The sequence below is a fragment of the Alosa pseudoharengus genome, unplaced genomic scaffold, assembly GCF_046254945.1.
Source record: "Alosa pseudoharengus isolate Yale_2024_CS ecotype anadromous, Long Island Sound unplaced genomic scaffold, YU_APseudo_1.1 YU_APseudo_1.1_scf_1, whole genome shotgun sequence".
NCBI classification, from domain to species: domain Eukaryota; kingdom Metazoa; phylum Chordata; class Actinopteri; order Clupeiformes; family Clupeidae; genus Alosa; species Alosa pseudoharengus.
Genome location: NW_027468564.1, coordinates 9,882,059 through 9,904,356, shown reverse-complemented (window position 1 = coordinate 9,904,356; position 22,298 = coordinate 9,882,059). Strand labels below are relative to the sequence as shown.

The 22,298-nt window shown below is 39.8% G+C and overlaps 1 long non-coding RNA gene across 1 annotated transcript; it reads left to right on the top strand.

Moving 5' to 3' along the window:
- The first annotated feature begins 4,093 nt into the window (after window positions 1-4,093).
- LOC143137629 (uncharacterized) lies at window positions 4,094-7,949 on the top strand. Its single transcript, XR_012990039.1, has 5 exons — window positions 4,094-4,405; window positions 4,535-4,634; window positions 4,936-5,004; window positions 5,124-5,237; window positions 7,355-7,949. It is a non-coding gene; the product is annotated as an uncharacterized LOC143137629 (long non-coding RNA).
- Window positions 7,950-22,298: the final 14,349 nt, after the last annotated feature.

Genomic DNA, 22,298 nt, shown 5'->3' with positions numbered 1-22,298 from the left:
GCGGAACGTAAACACAAACAACAATGGCGTGCGAGAACTCCCGCGGCATGTAGTATGGTCGTAGACTGACCGCTAGTAACTCCACATCCTTACAGCATACAGTCTCCTTCACAGTAACATGTCCGGGATTGCACCATCTGTTGTTTATGTATAGCACCAGTCCGCCTCCCTTCTTTTTGCCAGAAAGTTTATTGTCTCTGTCCAAACGAGCTACACTGAAGCCGGGCAGCTCAACGTTAGCCAGGGGGATATGGCTTGTTAGCCACGTCTCCGTGAAGCATAGCAAACTACAATCTCTGTACAACTTCTGATTTCTTACCAGGGCAGCCAGTTCGTCAGTCTTGTTGGCCAGTGAGTTCACGTTTCCCATGACCATCGAAGGAACTGAGGGCTTGTGTTGCCACTTCTTCTCCCGACGCCTAGTCCTCACTTTAACTCCCGCTCTGCACCCCCGAAAGCACCACAGTTCCTCCGGGATGTTTACGTGAACCCTACCAGCATTCCGTCGTATTGCAAGCAGCTGATTCCTTGTGTACACAAGTTTGCTGCCGCTGGAGCATTGTAGTAGATCCATATCCATAGGATAGAATGAAAACACTCCTTCGTTTACGAGAAGTGCGTAATCCCAAAAAAAGTTGCTTAGTAAAAAAAGTAAACAAAAGACGGTAAAAAAAACCCCACAAAGACACGGAGCTACCTCGACATGCTGCCACTTTCGTCGGCGCCGGAAAACATTGTTCATCTTTTTGGTGCTCATGTTCAGAAACGTTGATCTTATCGACAGAGAGGGTAGCCTATATTATAATAATGAATTATTTGTTGTTGTTTTGTTAACAATAGAAAAGTTTGCCTAGGTCTAATGCTACTCTGCTACACAATGTTTATTACCACTACTATACCCAGCCGGCACACGACCGACCTTCAACGTTGAAATATAGGTGAAATAACGTCAGTTGTTGCGTCAATGTTAAAACAATGTTGAAACAATGTTTAACGCTAAATGGTTGTAAAAGGGTATGTAGACAAACATTGAAACAACGTTCAATGTTAAATGGTTGTAAAAAGGTCAAGAAAATCAATGTTGAATTATAGGTGAAATAATGTCAGTTGTTGTGTCAATGTTGAAACAATGTTGAAACACTGTTTTAATGCTAAATAGTTGTAAAATGTTGACAAATGGTTGTAAAATAAGAAATCAACGAAATCAGCATGGATATTAAACCAAATTGATTTGATATCAAGAAAAGGAAAAGGAAAGAAAATGTTCATGGGATATGTTCATAATAGTAGGCTAGTAATGACAGCCCACTAGACTAGGCTAATGTTATTATTGTTTTGACACTTCTAATTAGTTTGGTAGCCATTTCAATTTAACAGTCTAAAATGCAACGATTGTTTTTAACGGATGCTTATCGCCTCTTGATAAGCGCATGCGCACACACAGCAACTCCCATCCCCCACCCCTGACTGACTATTTTGAACTCCAGCCCACCAGTGACTCCAACCGTCACTGTCATGCATCTGACTGCATGTGTAAGCTGTAGAAACTCTGCCGTTATCATATCCAAGGTAAGAATTACAGTACTTTTGTATGCCAATTGAAAACGGGAATTTATTCGAAATATATTGTTTTCATAATGGAATGTTAACCAAAGCTGTTAGTCATGTTAGGAATTAGCTAGAAATTAGCTAGCGAGCTAACTTTCCCAGCTACTAACTTCATTATTGTGTGGAATATCTGGAATGGTAGTTTATATCATATACCATATCTAGTTCTACTGTATCTGTCTGTGATGTCGCTATGAATGTAGAGTTTTAGTTTGAATGAAATATCAGGCGCAAGTAAGTTATAAAGCTAACTTAGCTACCATTAAAGTGGCTGTTACCATGCAGGCTAATGTTACAGACACATGAAGGTTGTTAACGTTAAGCAGCAGTAATAACGGTTACCTTGCAAACTTCAACATACATAATATACATGTAGTGTTGCTATAACGTGTTAACTGGAAAGATGACCTGTAAAACAAATTAATAAAGTCATATATAAGTTATATCTATACCCACTGATTTAAGGAACTAAGGAACTGCAGTTTAGTATTCATGGGTTTCATCAGGTCCCTTTCCACAGGTGTATAAAATCAAGCACCTTAATTATCAATGCAGACTGCATGGTGCTTGATTAACCCTCTAGGCGCCACAGGCGACTATAGTCGACAAGATGCGATACTGAATAAAACGGCCGATTTAGTCAAATAGGGTGTCATATTTCGTTCGACCTCCCCTCCACTAGATGGCAGACATGTCATACGTCATCCCCGAGTCCGAAAAAGGGCACGATTTAAACAAAACTTTCACGCTACAGCTGCAATGAATCAGTGCGTGAAATACCGGAGCTAGTGTGCGTGTGAGCCACTTTGTCAGAGCGATATTGTCAACGTCAGCGAGTATTTGCATTAGATTATCGTCTATGGCATCAAAAAAGTTTACCTGAAATGAAGTGTTGGGTCTTCTATTCGCGGACCCTGATTCTGAAGGGGAATATCTGCCTTCAGAAAATGACGGTGATTCGTTTAGTGAGGCTTCAGATGCGTCCCTGCTTTGCAATGATGCAGCTGGAGAAAGTGAGAGTTTACTCCATAGTTTAGCTTACACCAAGCACAAACGTTGAATCGTTTGCCCAATGTCACTGGTGGGAATAATGTTTCACGGGAGTGTTCATCGGGAAGTTAGCAGGGTGTTAGTGGTGTGGCAAACGAGGCTGGAGGTAGCCTAATGATAGCGCTAGCTTCTGTCTTCTGAACGTGTGCCTCTCCACAATCGCGGCGACAGTAACGTGGTAGAGCCTTTGTCTAATGCCATTGGGTATGTTAGACGAGGTCGAAGTGCTCATAGGACAGTTAGTGGGGAACGTAGTGGCAGTGTGGGGAGTCGCAATGAGAATGACAGTAGGCCTAGTCCGAGCTGCGCAAATTCTCTCCACTCGGTGCGCGCGAGGCAGATCTGGCCATGCTGCTCGCATGGTGGAGGTGGTGACACGCTCTCTCCCTCTCCCTCTCCCACACACACACACACACACACACACATTAGGTCATGCATAGTCTATCACAAGATGATGGGAATGCCGGCCCTGTATGGATAGGGATAGGGAGTCATTATCTCTACAGCAAAAGGCCTGCTACATAAAAAAAAAATGTCAGCCATTTATTAGTAATGATTTACACTGTTGATTTGCTATCTATTTCCCTGATCATTTAGGACATACACTATGTGTTCCTTTTTGTGTGTTCATGTCCTTGTGATGTGTGTGTCTTTGTCAGCTAAGAAAAAAAAACAAAAAACATCAACAAAAACAACAAAAAGAAAAAAAATACTAACATTGTCTCTTGTCTTGTCTCGTCATCTCACTCCTGATCTGTGCCTTGCCGTGGCAAATGAGCTTTTGAACTAAACAGGCCTTGTCTACTTGTGTTTGTGTGTCATCTGAATAATATATATGTGCCCTATACATGGAATCAGAGTGCCTACTGTATATAGTAAATGGAAAATCTCTACAGCAAAAGGCCAGTCTACCGCTACATGCTTTTGGTTTGTTACTGCCATTTATTAGTAATGATTTACACAGTTTGTTCACTACTTACTATTTACCTGAGCATTCAGTATTGTGCAATATAGCATACAGAAGGTGAGGGACATTTTGGGGGGAAAGAAGTGGTGCATTTTATCATTCAAACATGCAACTTTTCATGAAAATTCTATAATCCAAGATGGCCGCCACCATATGACGTCATAATATGCAAATTAGATATACACATTTAATCTCTACATAAACTTTGGGTCATCCTTAATATTTCTCTAATTTACAGAAAGTCTCTATCTCTTATCACTTTTAAGATATAGCCTTTTGAAATGAAGATGTCAAAATTGATCGTTTCGGAAAAAAACCTCTGGCGCCTAAAGGGTTAATACACCTGTGGAAAGGGACCTGATGAAACCCATGAATAGCCATGTTCATTAACAGACCTGTCATATAATAGATGTGAATGGGGGCAAGTATGATGGGTGGGCATGCCAACAAGTAAAGGGATCTTTAGTTTGTGAAGGGTAGTGTTACATGTTTTTCATTTCTTAGCCCTTATTTGGCCCTTGTTTGATGTACCTGACTTGCACTGAGGCATGTGTTTATTTAAGATGCATGTGAGTGAAGTAGTGCTTCAGTGATGGTCTTTTCATGTTCTGTGTGTTTTGGAACTTATTGATCTTAGTCTCCATGTGTTCCCTCTGTTTGCAGTCGGTGTGTTGTGAGGACTGCTGCCCTGAGAACTCTGAGTGCATTCTGGAATATTCCAAATGTGTGCCACTTCCATACTGAAGAAGTTCCAAGCCCGCAAGAGAGTTCACTCACCAGGTAGACACACACACAAACACACGTAGAATTGCATATAGCATTATAATGCGTAAGCATGTATTTGTGTCTGTAACTGTGTTTAGTTTATCCCCTCTTTTCATGTGTCTGTCTGTTGTTATGACTGTGTAGTGGGCTCCATCAACTATCCAGGGCAATGTCAGTCCGTCTGGATGGCACTACCTGCTACTTGATGATGTCTGATAGCCATTGCTGCTGCCTTCAACGTGGTGTAAGTGTTCCATGGATAGGGCTATGGGTTATGTTATTGTGCATGCTCTAATTTGCTTGACATATGTGCTATGTAATGCATTAATACAGAAACTAATCAGGATTATTGCAGCTACTTAAAATAGTCTTGAATTTTGCAATTTAGCCACTTTACCATTGTGTTGGTGGTAATGTTAGTAGTGTTGTGAATATCTGCCAAACTGATCATAATCAATATTTCTGTAATTGTACAGCAATTAAATTTTTTGTACAGGATGCATCATTTTGTTTAATCTTATCTTTTACTCATATTTTACTGGCAGAGCCCTCACAAGTAAACTGATATCAAGACTTAACATAGACGGCGATGGTGGCAAGAGTGCCTTCAGAAGGTAATTATAATTTTTGTTGGTACACCTGATTGACTTACCTTACTTATTTTTTTGATTCTATGATTTTGACCTTTATCAACAATAACAAAATGTATGGCAATTGCTGTTTTATTTTTTAGGTGCTATCCAGCAGTCCCAGCCTGGAGCCAGAAGCTGCTATTGCAAGTCAGATGGGGGAGGAAAGGTGGTGTAAGCAAGAAGGCAAGAGCTGCTGCAGGCAATGTTGCAATTAGGTATGATATCACAGACATACTGCTGCTTAGACGTGTTGGGTCACTTTAAAGCCTGTGTTGCAGGTTAACCACCACTGTTGATTAATGGGTACATAAAGCACTCGATATATGTATATCATTTTTAAAAATGTCTCCAAATGGTGTTAAATGCCAGTTTTTGTTGTTTTTAGCATTAGCGGGGTTTTTTTACGCAATTCGGTGATGACGTCACGTTGGGGGCTACATGATCTGCGCTTCAGTCATTTCAATGCATTCCAATGGACATCGCGGTTACACTTTCAACATAAAGTTTCTATATTTACACTTCAAATTTCATCACAGCATTTATATCACAGCTACCCTATGATCGACCAATGGTAATAACGTTGCCTGATATCAAGTAGAAGTATTTTTTTTTCTGAATTTGGGGAGGTCTCGTTTTGGAGGGTATGTTTTACATTCATTCCTATGGGAAACGGTCGCGGTTACACGTTCAACATAAAGTTTGTATATTTACACTTCAAATTTTGTTACAGCATTTATATGGCAACTACCCTATGGTCTAACAAAGATAACAATGTCTTGTTTAATTAAGCAATTTTCTGAATTTGAGAGGTCTCATTATGAGGCTACATAATGCGCCTATTCAGTTCAATGCATTATGCTTATATATTGTTATGACCCTTTTTTTGTTACTGTCAGTGAACAGCACTGAGTGGAAGTCAACATTTTCTTTATATCTAGTGATGGTGATCATGTCGTTAGTTCAGATAAGTAGGCTACTGGGTAAACTTAGTCAGAAGATCGATCAGAATATAAAGCATCATGATAGCTAGCTAGTGCTATGGGCTAACTTTCCAGTCCCACCTGTGAGCCACCCCTGTTGTTGCAAACCGCCGCCGATTAGGCTGGTCGTGTCTTCAGCATGAATTTTTTCGATAACTACTCCTCGTGATTGATTGTCATTGACATCGTCAGGGTATGGCTTACCAAAGAGGGAGATAATAAGGGCAAGTCGCAGTTTGGCAGGTGCTTGTGTGGGCTGTGCCATCCCGATGGAAACTGCGGTGGAGAGCTGCTGTAACTGGGGAAGCGAGTGCGTTTTGGCCGCTGGTCGAGCTCACCCCGCGACCAGCAGATGACATGATCTATCTAGCTATCTATCTACCTGTCTATATATCTATCTAGGCTATCTATATCTATTTATCTATAATCTGCGCTATCTACTGCTGAACAATCCCTTACTCGTCTCTCTTTACTCCTCTCTCGTTACTCTCAAGGGTCTTAAGGTGGGCTTTGGTCTGTAGCCTCCCCAAGGTGACGTAATGCAATGCATTGTGGGGGAAAGGAGAATCACTTCAAACCGCTGTGAAATAGTACCTGCTTTTTCGTATTATATTCCGTTTTGTGATACCCAACAACATCAAATACAATGGATAACAGTTTAAATGTTTATTACCAATAAGCAAATTGTGCCCAAAATGAACCCTGCAACACGGCCTTTAAAAAAGGTCCTCTTTATCAAAAGAAATGCACCGGACATTTCTAAGTGTACCCCAAACTTTATAATGGTTGTGTATACACATCTGCTTTACTTCTAACTATGGCACCTGACTTCGAGGCTGCTAGTGTAGGTTTGCTTTTATTTGTCACACAAGCTGAGTAGTTTGCATTACAGGTGCTCCAAGAGATGTTGGGTAACGTCACTTCTGTTGATGTTCAAACAAAACCGAGAGCTAGCTCGCCCCTCCCTCCCCTGGCTAGAACAGTTTGTTATGTTTCATGGTCCAGACTAGACCAGGCCGTTTTTGGAGCCTGGGCTGTCCAGAGACCACGTTTTTTTTACATGGTATTGAGGGGACAGGCAACTAGCGGATGATGAGGTGATGTTTGCTGTATGTGACAAAAAATGTTTTAGTTTAGAAACCGCGTAACATTTGCTAGCTATGAACTTGCTAATTAGGGCGCCGCCAGAGCCCTTATTAGACATTCTCTGGCGCCGCTTACTTCACACAGTGTGACTGATGGACGTTATTTGGAAGTTCAGTGATCGGAATATCCCTGATTCAAATCCCAGAGAATGTCCACAGGCTTTTTCACCAGTTTTTGACAATAATGGTTTGTTGTTTCCTCTTTAGATGCTGTCTTCAGCGAACCACCCTGACCCGAATAATGGACACCATGGGAAGATATTTGAATTATGCACTGGAGAGGGTGGGTGGTGGTGGCTTTCGGAAGACACTCCCTGCTGTTGCTGAATGATGCCATCGGTATACATGCACCACATACACCTGAGTTTGGATAGATCATTTATGTTGTAAAACATAAAACAAAATAAAATAATGTAAAAAAATATATAAGTTGACTGGTTCTTGATGGAGGTGTTTATCATTTCTGTGTGTGATAGGCCTACTGCAAGTTGCATAGGCTAATAAAGGTAAAATGTTGAAGCAATGTTGCAATATCAACGTTTATTCAACGGTAATTTGTAGTTGAGGCTTTAACCATGTTGGATTTTACTGCGTTGTTTCAATGTTGCAATATATCATATTCAACAGTGATTCACTGTTGAGGCTTTCAACATGTGTTCACCTATGTTGAAACGGCGGATGTTGAAACAATGTTGCGATATCAACGTTGATTCGATTTGCAAATCCAACTCATAATTCAACGTTGATTCACCCTTGGTATATAACGTTTATTCACCGTTGAATCAATGTTGAAATGCCAGCAGGGTATACTAATAGTAGGCTACTAGGAATCTATTCTAATAAGTATTATAGGCTGCTAATACTAGCCAACTAATATTATTATTAGTCATAGCTATACTGTTAGGTAGCCTAATATAATATAATATAATATAATATAAAATAGCCTAATATAATAGCATCAAAACCTCCACCCACTCACGGGAAAGAAAGCAGTTTGAGCCAGACTGTTTATTTATTGTCTTAACCTAGCCTAAGCAATTGACTTTCAATGTAGACATAGAAACAGGAACGTAGAAATGCCCTGCAGTGAATAAATTATTGGGGGCCAAGCAGCGAAGCTGCGAAGGCACCCATTGTGTTTCTAGGATTTCTTATTATTATTATTCAACATCTTTCCTCTGCCATTGAAGTCTATGGCAGCCCATAGAACCGTCTGGTAAAAAGTTGTGAAATTTGGCACACTGATTAGGGACTGTCCCATGATTAATATCACCAAGTTTCATGATGGCACCTTAAGCACTCTAGCGCCACCAACAGGCCAAAGTTGGACATGCGTTCACGCACGTAACTTTTGACCCATCAGTCCGATTTTCAAAAATGAGGTATTGCTGGAATCCTTGGACCATGCCGAGTTCAACGCACCCTATGACGTCATTTTCCGCCATGATGGATTTTCCGCCATTTTGGATTTCATCAAAATCACTTAAAATGTATCAGAGGTCACAAATTTTGTCCGATCGACACCAAACTTCAAAGATATCATCTACACACCATGCCTCATTAATGCATTGCTTTTTGTCTCCGGAACTAAAACCGTTCGCGCGTAACAGCCAATCGAAATTTGTGGCGAAGCCGCCAAACAGGAAGTGAGCTCATATCTCAGCAACCCATTGATCTATCATAACCAAACTAAGTACATGCACTCAGGACCCAATCAGGGGGACGCTCAAGAAATCTGGTGACCTTTGACCTCTAGGGGGCGCTGTAATTAAGAAACATGCCTTTTGGCCTGTAGCTGCAGTTGTGCTTAGAGTTAAAATGCACTAGTGGTGTCTGGTAATACTGTTGGAGGTCCAAAGGCTAACCCAAGCCAACTTGTGATGTCATCGTAATTGATTCGGCCGCCATATTGGGTTCAATCAAAAAAACTTACAAATTTTCGCAGGTCACAAATTTCAGCGGATTCTCACCAAAATTGGCAGAGACCATCTTCAGACCATGCCTTATCAGTGCATTGCTTTCTGGAACAATTGACAGAAGCATTCGGCTGTAACAGCCAATCGAAATTTGTGGCGAAGCCGCCAAACAGGAAGTGAGCTCATATCTTAGCAACCCTTGCATGTATCAAAGCCAAACTGGGTGCATGGACTCAGGACCCAATCAGGGGGACACTCAATAAATCTGGTGACCTTTGACCTCTAGGGGGCACTGTAATTGAGAAACATGCCTTTTGGCCTGTAGCTGCTGATGCGCATTATTTTGCAATGGAGGTCAATGGCAGCCCATAGAACCGTCTGGCAAAAAGTTCTGACATTTGGCACACTGATTTAAGACAGTCCATTGATTCATGTCACCAAGTTTCATGTCGGCACCTCCCGCGCTCTAGCGCCACCAACAGGCCAAAGTTGGACTTGCGTTCACGCACCTAACTTCTGACCTGTTGACCCGATTGTCAAAAATGAGGTATCATTGGAATCCTTGGACCAAGCCGAGTTCAACGTACCCTATGTCGTCATTTTCCGCCATGATGGATTTTCCGCCATTTTGGATTTCATCAAAATCACTTAAAACGTATCAGAGGTCACAAATTTTGTCCGATCGACATCAATCTTTACATATATCATCTACAGACCATGCCTCATTAATGCATTGCTTTTTGTCTTCGGAACTAAAACCGTTCGCGCGTAACAGCCAATAGAAATTTGTGGCGAAGCCGCCAAACAGGAAGTGAGGTCATATCTCAGCAACCCATTGATCTATCATAACCAAACTTAGTCCATGGACTCAGGACCCAGCCAGGGGGACGCTCAAGAAATCTGGTGACCTTTGACCTCTAGGGGGCGCTATAATTAAGAAACATGCCTTTTGGCCTGTAGCTGCTGTTGTCCTTAGAATTAAAATGCACTAGTGGTATCAGGTAATACTGTTGGAGGTCCTTAGGCTGACCCGGCACAACTTGTGATGTCATCATAATTGATTCGGCCGTCATGTTGGATTTAATCAAAAACATCAAAAAGTTTTCGCGGGTCACACATTTCATCTGATCTTCACCAAAATTGGCACAGACCATTTTTAGACCATAACCTATCAATATATTGCTCTCTGGAACAATTGACAAAAGCATTCGCCCGTAACAGCCAATCGAAATTGGTGGCGAAACCGCCAAACAGGAAGTGAGCTCATATCTCAGCAACCCTGCCATATATTATAACCAAACTTACTACATATATTCATGACCCCATTAGGAGGACGCTCAAAAAATTTGGTGACCTTTGACCTGTAGGGGGTGCTGCAATTAGCAATATTGCATTTTGATGTGTAGTTGCTGATGTGTTATATCAATCTTTTATTTTTTGATGTGAAACTGATGACAGCATGTTCCATCCAGTTAATTCTAATGCGTGCGTGCAAGGGCAGGGCAGGGCAGGACGGGGTGAGACGGGCTGGGGTGATTAGGTGGGGGGGGGCTGGCTGGCGGAGGCGGTGGCAATACTCAGCTCTGTTTCAGCCCTGTTCATCCCGGGTGTCTTCTGAGTTCTATCTTGTCACCGTGGCTACTCCGGCCTATTCTGCTTGGCCCCCTCATTGCTGCTTGCAGCTATATTTGGGGGCCAAGCAGCGAAGCTGCGCGGCAACCCTTAGTGATTCTACCTTTTCTTATTATTATTGGGGGCCAAGCAGCGAAGCTGCGCGGCAACCCATAGTGATTCTACGTATTCTTATTATTATTATTAGGGGTCCGAGCAGCGTAGCTGCAGGAACCCTATTGTTTCTGTACCGTTCATTTTTTGGCCAAAATTCTGTAAAAGTCATACTGCAGCCTAAACCGTAACTCCAAAACTCTTGAAATTTTCAGGTATGGTTACCAGTACCCCCCTCTACCCCATAACCCAAAATTTGGGGTACTGCACCCAAAGGTGGCGCTATTGAAAAAAAAAGTTAATTATGCTTATTTCTCCTTACCAGATTCACCTAGACTCAAAATTCTTTCAGAATATTAATCTCTAAACTCAGATGCATCTTTTTGGCCCTGGTCTTATGGTCTACAAATGTTTACTTTTTCCACAATTTCATGGAAAAGCCAAACATTATAAAAAGTTTCACACTCTTCAAAAATAATCGAATCTTCACCAAAATTCTCACAGACAATGTTTAGACCAAGCCTCACAAAAGTTATCGCTCAGAATTTTGATATTTTGTTCCATTTCAGAGATATAGGCCAATAAAGTTAGACCACTTAGGCCTTTTTTCCTAGATCACCTATATTCCTATAAACCGTAAGTCCTAGAAACTTGACATTTTCAAGTATTGTTACCAGTACCCCCCACTACCCATAACCCAAATTTGGGGTACTGCACCCAAAGGTGGCGCTCTTGTCAAAAACGCTTATTTCTCCTTACCAGATTGACCTAGACTCAAAATTCTTTCATCATATTAATCTCTACATTCAGATGCATCTTTTTCACCCTGGTCTTATGCTCTAAAAATGTTTACTTTTGCCACAATTTCAGAGAAAAGCCAAACATCATAAAAAGTTTCACAGGCTTCAAAAATTATCAAATCTTCACCAAAATTCTCACAGACAATGTTTAGACAAAGCCTCACAAAAGTTATCAAAATAATTTGGATACGTTGTTCCATTTCAGAGATATAGGCCAATAAAGTTCGACCACTCAGCCCATTTCTCCTATATCACCTATATTCCTATATGAGTAATTTTTTTTTCTTGGATAACAACCATACAACCATCATTAGGTGGATACCATTAACAGTGCACATTTTCAGATCTGTACTCTTTTTTATAAAGCCCTTAATTCTATTGTCAAATGTATGCTAGGAATTTTCTTGATGTTGTGTGTTTGCCAACACACATTTTCACCATTTGAATGTGACTGCTCAATGGGTATGATTGTCAGTGGCTGAGTGGGATAATGCCTAGTGCTGGTGTTTGTTAGGTTGAGAGTTCGAATCCTGCTAGAGCTTTAGGCTCAAGATGCACATGCTATTGGTTATTGAAGATTCACACTATTGAACAGCACCTGAATGACATCAGACAATTAACATTCACACTCATTAGTTGCCAAGAGTCAGAATGCCGACACACTCTATTACATATAGGGGAACTTCTTTGTTTACTATTTTTCCTTCATCATTAAGTCTATCATATTTATATTTCATCCATTACTGTTCTTCTCTATAAATGTCTAATTGCCCCAGAATATCCAAAAGTTTTCAGGTGTACTCTTTCAGGAAAGCCCTTCATTTTATTGTCAAATGTATACTTGGAGTTTTTCTTGTGTGTTTACCAACACACAATTTCACCATTTGAATGTGACTGCTGAATGTGTATGATTGTCAGTGGCAGAGTGGGATAATGCCTAGTGCTGGTGTTTGTTAGATTGAGAGTTCGAATCCTGCAAGAGCTTTATGCTCAAGATGCACATGCTATTGGTTATTGAAGATTCACACCATTGAACAGCACCTGAATGACATCAGGCAATTGACATTCACACTCATTAGTTGCCAAGAATCAGAATGCCGACACACTCTATGGCATATAGGGGAACTTCTTTGTTTACTATTTTTCCTTCATCACTAAGTCTATCATATTTATATTTCATCCATTACTGTTCTTCTCTATAAATGTCTAATTGCCCCAGAATATCCAAAAGTTTTCAGGTGTACTTTTTCAGGAAAGCCCTTCATTTTATTGTCAAATGTATACTTGGAGTTTTTCTTGTGTGTTTACCAACACACATTTTCACCATGTGAATGTGACTACCCAATATGTAGGATTGTCAGTGGCTCAGTGGGATAATGCCTAGTGCTGGTGTTTGTTAGGTTGAGGGTTGAGGGTTCGAATCCCCGGTAGTGCTTTAGGCTCTAGCTCAAATACTATTGGTTATTGAAGATTCACACCATTGAACAGCACCTGAATGACATCAGGCAATCAACATACACAGTCATTAGTTGCCAAGAATCAGAATGCCGAGACACTCTGACATTTAGGGGAACTTCTTTGTTTACTATTTTTCCTTCATCATTAAGTCTATCATATTTATATTTCATCTATTAGTGTTCATCTCTACAAATGTCTAATTGCCCCTCCATGTTTGGAGTTTTTCTTGTTGTGTGTTTACCAATACACACTTTCACCATGTGAATGTGACTGGCCAACATGTAGGATTGACAGTGGCTCAGTGGGATAATGCCTTGTACTGGTGATCCTTAGGTTGAGAGTTCAAATCCCACTTGAAGCATTAGTGGGTTGTGGATGTTAGCATACTACAATAGAATGCTGTTGGGTTGTGGAGGTTAACACACTGTAACATTACAGCTACTTGTCAATATGGACTTGTAGTGCAAGGCAAGTATTACTGTATAATTATAAGCTGTAGCCTATAATTATTTGTTATTCTTATAATATTTGTCATTTCTTATACATATTTAGTCGGCTCTTCCACTTGACAGAACAACTCTATATCGGTTAAGGATGTCACGCATGAAACAATGCTGCAGAAACACGAAAATACGACTTTGAGTTTAGTAGGCTATAATTTTCAGTTCCTGTTTATCTATTGCACAATGGGTAATAATTTAAAGGAATCGTGTTGCAGTCTTGTAAATAGTGACCCTGCAAGATCCCTAGTCATTGCAAAATCATAGTCTGTGACTTAAAACTCTACTACTTGTCTTTAGATGTGAGAGGGTCTGAGACTGTAGTCTTTCAAAAATCTTTTCCAAATCTTTGCAAATCTTTCCAAAGTTTACCTGCTGGGAAACCCTGTAGCTCCGGAGCAGGGGCTCAGACCAGGATAAATTGTTTGCTCGCCCTCAGTTCGCTCTTTTGTTCATCTCAACCCAGCACTCCAGTGTGTCCGGCTCTGTGTGCGTCTTTGAGTTAACGTAAGTCATCACTTTAATCACCCTCACTATGACTTTTGTGATGTTTATCAGTTTGTAGAGTAGCTCTGCCATCATGTGTAAAGTTAAGGTCTTTGTTTGTTGGTTTGGTGTGTTGGAGTCCCATGTGAGAGATGATTAGGTGATGTTGGTTGACTTGGGATGTCAAGTATTGTTTAGTTGTACCTTATATAGCCATATGATTTCAGTTTATTGTTCAAATGTCAATTGGTTTGTTTGTGAGTTGGGATCTGTACTGATTTACCCCATTTCACTGATTACTCCATTTTCTGTTTGTTTCCTCTTTGATGCAGCACACATACAAGTAAAGAACAAAAGAACAGATGAATTGAAACTCAAATAAAGTTAACTTGTGTTGCACCGAAACCTGCCATCTCCGTGTCATCACTCCATACCATTGAGCCTTCTGAGTCACACCATTGAACAGCACCTGAATGACATCAGGCAATTAACATTCACACTCATTACACACTGCTGGTGTTTGTTAGGTTGAGAGTTCGAATCCTGCTAGAGCTTGAAGCTCAAGATGCACATGCTATTGGTTACTGAAGATTGACACCATTGAACAGCACCTGAATGACATCAGGCAATTAACATTCACACTCATTAGTTGCCAAGAATCAGAATGCCGACACACTCTATGACATATAGGGGAACTTCTTTGTTTACTATTTTTCCTTCATCATTAAGTCTATCATATTTATATTTCATCCATTACTGTTCTTCTCTATAAATGTCTAATTGCCCCAGAATATCCAAAAGTTTTCAGGTGTACTCTTTCAGGAAAGCCCTTCATTTTATTGTCAAATGAATACTTGGAGTTTTTCTTGTGTGTTTACCAACACACATTTTCACCATGTGAATGTGACTGCCTAATATGTCGGATTGTTAGTGGCTCAGAGGGATAATGCCTAGTGCTGGTGTTTGTTAGGTTGAGAGTTCGAATCCAGCTAGAGCTTTAGGCTCAAGATGCACATGCTATTGGTTATTGAAGATTGACACCATTGAACAGCACCTGAATGACATCAGGCAATTAACATTCACACTCATTAGTTGCCAAGAATCAGAATGCCGACACACTCTATGACATATAGGGGAACTTCTTTGTTTACTATTTTTCCTTCATCATTAAGTCTATCATATTTATATTTCATCCATTACTATTCTTCTCTACAAATGTCTAATTGTCCCAGAATTTCCAAACGTTTTATTGTCAAATGTATACTTGGAGTTTTTCTTGTGTGTTTACCAATACACATTTTCACCATGTGAATGTGACTGGCAAAGATGTAGGATTGACAGTGGCTTAGTGGGATAATGCCTTGTACTTGTCATCCTTATGTTGAGTGTTCAAATCCCACCTGAAGCATTAGTGTTAAAATACTGTTGGGTTGTGGAGGTTAGCATACTAGAATAGAATGCTGTTGGGTTGTGGAGGTTAGCACACTATAACATTACAGCATTACAGCTACTTGTCAATATGGACTTGTAGTGCAAGGCAAGTATATCTGTATAATTATACGCTGTTTATCTTATTGACTCCGACACAGAACCCACCACCCCAAAAACAATTCAATTCTGTGGGAAACACTGCCTTCCATTATCAAACCCTTCTTCTTATCCACAACAAATAAATAGTCCTGTAGAATCAAGTATTGTTAGAATACTGTTGGGTTGTGGAGGTTAGCACACTATAATGTTACAGCACAGGGTAATCCTAATTTTATGCATCAAATTTATTCCAATCCAACTCAAAAGTTTTGAACAACACAAAGTGAAGGTTTTATCCAGATCAAAACCAAGAATAGATTATGTGATCTAATCCAATTTCAGGATCCTTGTTTCCCTTTGAACAACCCATTTTCAAGATTTGATCCAATCCGATAGCTGAAATCCGGTAACTGAAATCCGATAACCGAAATCCGATCACGTTTCTTTTGAACAATTGTGCCCAAACAATCAAAGCATATGTAAAACTAAAAAGCTATGCCATCATGTTCGTTTTGCTCGGACCCCGTAAATCACCGCTTGCGGTTATATTTATTATTATAACGAAACACTCATTTGCCATTAAACCGTACAGTAAAAAGTTGAGAAATTTGGCACATTGTTTCGGTTCAGTCATATCTTTAATTTATCAAAGTTTCAAGTCTGCACTTTGAGTGCTCTAGCGCCACCAATGTTTCAAATTTTGAATTGCATCTATGCATTTACCGTAAATCATATTTTGAACATTAAGGTATATTTGGAATCCTTGGATGAGACCGAACTCAACGCAGATGTAAATTTATGAGGTAAACGTAATTGATCAGGCTGCCATATTGGATTTAATCAAAAACACCTAAAAGGCATCAAAGTTGGCAAAGTTTGTCCGATTTTCACGAAACTTGACGCAGATGATCTTCAGACCATGACTCATAAATGCATTGCTTTTATGAGCCATATTCAAAACCCGTCGCCCGTCACGACCAATCAAGTTTGGCGGCGAAGCCGCCAAACAGGAAGTGAAGTGATCTCGGCAAGGCTTTCGCGTATCAACACCAAACTCAGTATAGGGTCTCAGGACCCAATTAGGAGGAGGCTCAATAAATTTGGTGACGTTTGACCTACAGGTGGCGCTATAATTACCAAAATTACGTTTTAGCCTGTAACGGGTCATGTGTTTGGAATTAAAGCATATTAGTGATATCTGTTAATACCTTGAGAGGTCCTTAGGCCGACACATGCCAACATGTGACGTCAACATAATTGATTAGACCGCCATATTGGATGTCATCAAAAACACTTAAAAGGCATCAAAGGTCACAAAGTTTCTCCGATTTTCACGAAACTTGACGCAGATGATCGTCAGACCATGACTCATAAACGCATTGCTTTTTGGAGACATATTCAAAACCGGTTGCCTGTGACGACCAATCCGCCAAACAGGAAGTGAAGGGATCTCGGCAAGGCTTTTGCGTATCAACACCAAACTCAGTAGAGGGTCTCAGGACCCAGTTAGGAGGAGGCTCAATACATTTGATGACTTTTGACCTATAGGTGGCGCTATAATAACATGAAGTGGGCTCATATTTCAGCAATGCTTTCACATATTAAAACCAAACTTAGTATATGGACTTGGGACCTCATCCTGAGGACAGACAATAATTTTAGCAACCTTTGACCACTAGGGGTGCTATAATTTGCAACACTTTCTCGTATCGACACCAAACTTGGTATATGGACTCGTGACTACAACCTGAGGACGCACAATAAATTTGGTGACTTTTGACCACTAGGGGTGCTATAATTATCAACACTTTCTCGTATCGACACCAAACTTGGTATGTGGACTCGTGACTACAACTTGACTATGCACAATACATTTAGTGATGTTTGAGGTATGCATATGTGTGGGGGGTTATTGGGGTGTGTGGGAGAGGAAGTTTATCTGTGTATATGTGTGTGTGTGGGACGGGTGGTTAATTGGGTGTGTGTATAATGTAGCAACATTGGGTTGCCATGACAACTCCTGCTCAACTGCTTGGCCCCCACATTGCTGCTTGCAGCTATATTTGGGGGCCAAGCAGCGAAGCTGCGCGGCAACCCTTAGTGATTCTACCTTTTCTTATTATTATTGGGGGCCAAGCAGCGAAGCTGCGCGGCAACCCATAGTGATTCTACCTTTTCTTATTAGGGGTCCGAGCAGCGTAGCTGCAGGAACCCTATTGTTTCTGTACCGTTCATTTTTTGGCCAAAATTCTGTAAAAGTCATACTGTTGCCTAAACCGTAACTCCAAAACTCTTGAAATTTTCAGGTATGGTTACCAGTACCCCCCTCTACCCATAACCCAAAATTTGGGGTACTGCACCCAAAGGTGGCGCTATTGAAAAAAAAAGTTAATTATGCTTATTTCTCCTTACCAGATTCACCTAGACTCAAAATTCTTTCAGAATATTAATCTCTAAACTCAGATGCATCTTTTTGGCCCTGGTCTTATGGTCTACAAATGTTTACTTTTTCCACAATTTCATGGAAAAGCCAAACATTATAAAAAGTTTCACACTCTTCAAAAATAATCAAATCTTCACCAAAATTCTCACAGACAATGTTTAGACCAAGCCTCACAAAAGTTATCGCTCAGAATTTTGATATTTTGTTCCATTTCAGAGATATAGGCCAATAAAGTTAGACCACTTAGGCCTTTTTTCCTAGATCACCTATATTCCTATAAACCGTAAGTCCTAGAAACTTGACATTTTCAAGTATTGTTACCAGTACCCCCCACTACCCATAACCCAAATTTGGGGTACTGCACCCAAAGGTGGCGCTCTTGTCAAAAACGCTTATTTCTCCTTACCAGATTGACCTAGACTCAAAATTCTTTCATCATATTAATCTCTACATTCAGATGCATCTTTTTCACCCTGGTCTTATGCTCTAAAAATGTTTACTTTTGCCACAATTTCAGAGAAAAGCCAAACATCATAAAAAGTTTCACAGGCTTCAAAAATTATCAAATCTTCCCCAAAATTCTCACAGACAATGTTTAGACAAAGCCTCACAAAAGTTATCAAAATCATTTGGATATGTTGTTCCATTTCAGAGATATAGGCCAATAAAGTTCGACCACTCAGCCCATTTATCCTATATCACCTATATTCCTATATGAGTATTTTTTTTTCCTTGGGATAACAAGCATACAGTCATCATTGGGTGGTTACCATTAACAGTGAACATTTTCAGATCTGTACTCTTTTTTATAAAGCCCTTAATTCTATTGTCAAATGTATGCTAGGAATTTTCTTGATGTTGTGCGTTTGCCAACACACATTTTCACCATGTGAATGTGACTGCTCAATGTGTATGATTGTCAGTGGCTGAGTGGGATAATGCCTAGTGCGGGTGTTTGTTAGGTTGAGAGTTCGAATCCTGCTAGAGCTTTAGGCTCAAGATGCACATGCTATTGGTTATTGAAGATTCACACCATTGAACAGCACCTGAATGACATCAGGCAATTAACATTCACACTCATTAGTTGCCAAGAATCAGAATGCCGACACACTCTATGACATATAGGGGAACTTGTTTGTTTACTATTTTTCCTTCATCATTAAGTCTATCATATTTATATTTCATCCATTACTGTTCTTCTCTATAAATGTCTAATTGCCCCAGAATATCCAAAAGTTTTCAGGTGTACTTTTTCAGGAAAGCCCTTCATTTTATTGTCAAATGTATACTTGGAGTTTTTCTTGTTTGTTTACCAACACACATTTTCACCATGTGAATGTGACTGCTCAATGTGTATGATTGTCAGTGGCTGAGTGGGATAATGCCTAGTGCTGGTGTTTGTTAGGTTGAGAGTTCGAATCCTGCTAGAGCTTTAGGCTCAAGATGCACATGCTATTGGTTATTGAAGATTCACACCATTGAACAGCACCTGAATGACATCAGGCAATTAACATTCACACTCATTAGTTGCCAAGAATCAGAATGCCGACACACTCTATGACATATAGGGGAACTTCTTTGTTTACTATTTTTCCTTCATCACTAAGTCTATCATATTTATATTTCATCCATTACTGTTCTTCTCTATAAATGTCTAATTGCCCCAGAATATCCAAAAGTTTTCAGGTGTACTTTTTCAGGAAAGCCCTTAATTTTATTGTCAAATGTATACTTGGAGTTTTTCTTGTGTGTTTACCAACACACATTTTCACAATGTGAATGTGACTGCCTAATATGTTGGATTGTCAGTGGCTCAGAGGGATAATGCCTAGTGCTGGTGTTTGTTAGGTTGAGAGTTCAAATCCTGCTAGAACTTTAGGTTCAAGATGCACATGCTATTGGTTATTGTAGATTCACACCATTGAACAACACCTGAATGACATCAGGCAATTAACATTCACACTCATTAGGTACCAAAAATCAGAATGCCGACACACTCTATGACATATAGGGGAACTTGTTTGTTTACTATTTTTCCTTCATCATTAAGTCTATCAAATTTATATTTCATCCATTACTGTTCTTCTCTATAAATGTCTAATTGCCCCAGAATATCCAAAAGTTTTCAGGTGTACTTTTTCAGGAAAGCCCTTAATTTTATTGTCAAATGTATACTTGGAGTTTTTCTTGTGTGTTTACCAACACACATTTTCACCATGTGAATGTGACTGCTCAATGTGTATGATTGTCAGTGGCTGAGTGGGATAATGCCTAGTGCTGGTGTTTGTTAGGTTGAGAGTTCGAATCCTGCTAGAGCTTTAGGCTCAAGATGCACATGCTATTGGTTATTGAAGATTCACACCATTGAACAGCACCTGAATGACATCAGGCAATTAACATTCACACTCATTAGTTGCCAAGAATCAGAATGCCGACACACTCGAAGACATATAGGGGAACTTCTTTGTTTACTATTTTTCCTTCATCATTAAGTCTATCATATTTATATTTCATCCATTACTGTTCTTCTCTACAAATGTCTAATTGTCCCAGAATTTCCAAACGTTTTCAGGTGTTCTCTTTCAGGAAAGCCCTTCATTTTATTGTCAAATGTATACTTGGAGTTTTTCTTGTGTGTTTACCAATACACATTTTCACCATGTGAATGTGACTGGCAAAGATGTAGGATTGACAGTGGCTTAGTGGGATAATGCCTTGTACTGGTCATCCTTATGTTGAGTTCAAATCCCACCTGAAGCATTAGTGTTAAAATACTGTTGGGTTGTGGAGGTTAGCATACTAGAATAGAATGCTGTTGTCTTGTGGAGGTTAGCACACTATAACATTACAGCTACTTGTCAATATGGACTTGTAGTGCAAGGCAAGTATAACTGTATAATTATACGCTGTTTATCTTATTGACTCCGACACAGAACCCACCACCACAAATACAATTAAATTCTGTGGGAAACACTGCCTTCCATTATCAAACCCTTCATCTTATCCACAACAAATAAATAGTTCTGTAGAATCAAGTATTGTTAGAATACTGTTGGGTTGTGGAGGTTAGCACACTATAATGTTACAGCACAGGGTAATCCTAATTTTATGCATCAAATTTATTCCAATCCAACTCAAAAGTTTTGAACGACACAAAGTGAAGGTTTTATCCAGATCAAACCCAAGAATAGATTATGTGATCTAATCCAATTTCAGGATCCTTGTTTCCCTTTGAACAACCCATTTTCAAGATTTGATCCAATCCGATAGCTGAAATCCAGTAACTGAAATCCGATAACCGAAAGCCGATCACGTTTCTTTTGAACAATTGTGCCCAAACAATCAAAGCATATGTAAAACTAAAAAGCTATGCTATCATGTTCGTTTTGCTCGGACCCCGTAAATCACCGCTTGCGGTTATATTTAGGGGTCCGAGCAGCGTAGCTGCAGGAACCCTATTGTTTCTGTACCGTTCATTTTTTGGCCAAAATTCTGTAAAAGTCATACTGCAGCCTAAACCGTAACTCCAAAACTCTTGAAATTTTCAGGTATGGTTACCAGTACCCCCCTCTACCCATAACCCAAAATTTGGGGTACTGCACCCAAAGGTGGCGCTATTGGAAAAAAAAGTTAATTATGCTTATTTCTCCTTACCAGATTCACCTAGACTCAAAATTCTTTCAGAATATTAATCTCTAAACTCAGATGCATCTTTTTGGCCCTGGTCTTATGGTCTACAAATGTTTACTTTTTCCACAATTTCATGGAAAAGCCAAACATTATAAAAAGTTTCACACTCTTCAAAAATAATCGAATCTTCACTAAAATTCTCACAGTCAATGTTTAGACCAAGCCTCACAAAAGTTATCGCTCAGAATTTTGATATTTTGTTCCATTTCAGAGATATAGGCCAATAAAGTTAGACCACTTAGGCCTTTTTTCCTAGATCACCTATATTCCTATAAACCGTAAGTCCTAGAAACTTGACATTTTCAAGTATTGTTACCAGTACCCCCCACTACCCATAACCCAAATTTGGGGTACTGCACCCAAAGGTGGCGCTCTTGTCAAAAACGCTTATTTCTCCTTACCAGATTGACCTAGACTCAAAATTCTTTCATCATATTAATCTCTACATTCAGATGCATCTTTTTCACCCTGGTCTTATGCTCTAAAAATGTTTACTTTTGCCACAATTTCAGAGAAAAGCCAAACATCATAAAAAGTTTCACAGGCTTCAAAAATTATCAAATCTTCACCAAAATTCTCACAGACAATGTTTAGACAAAGCCT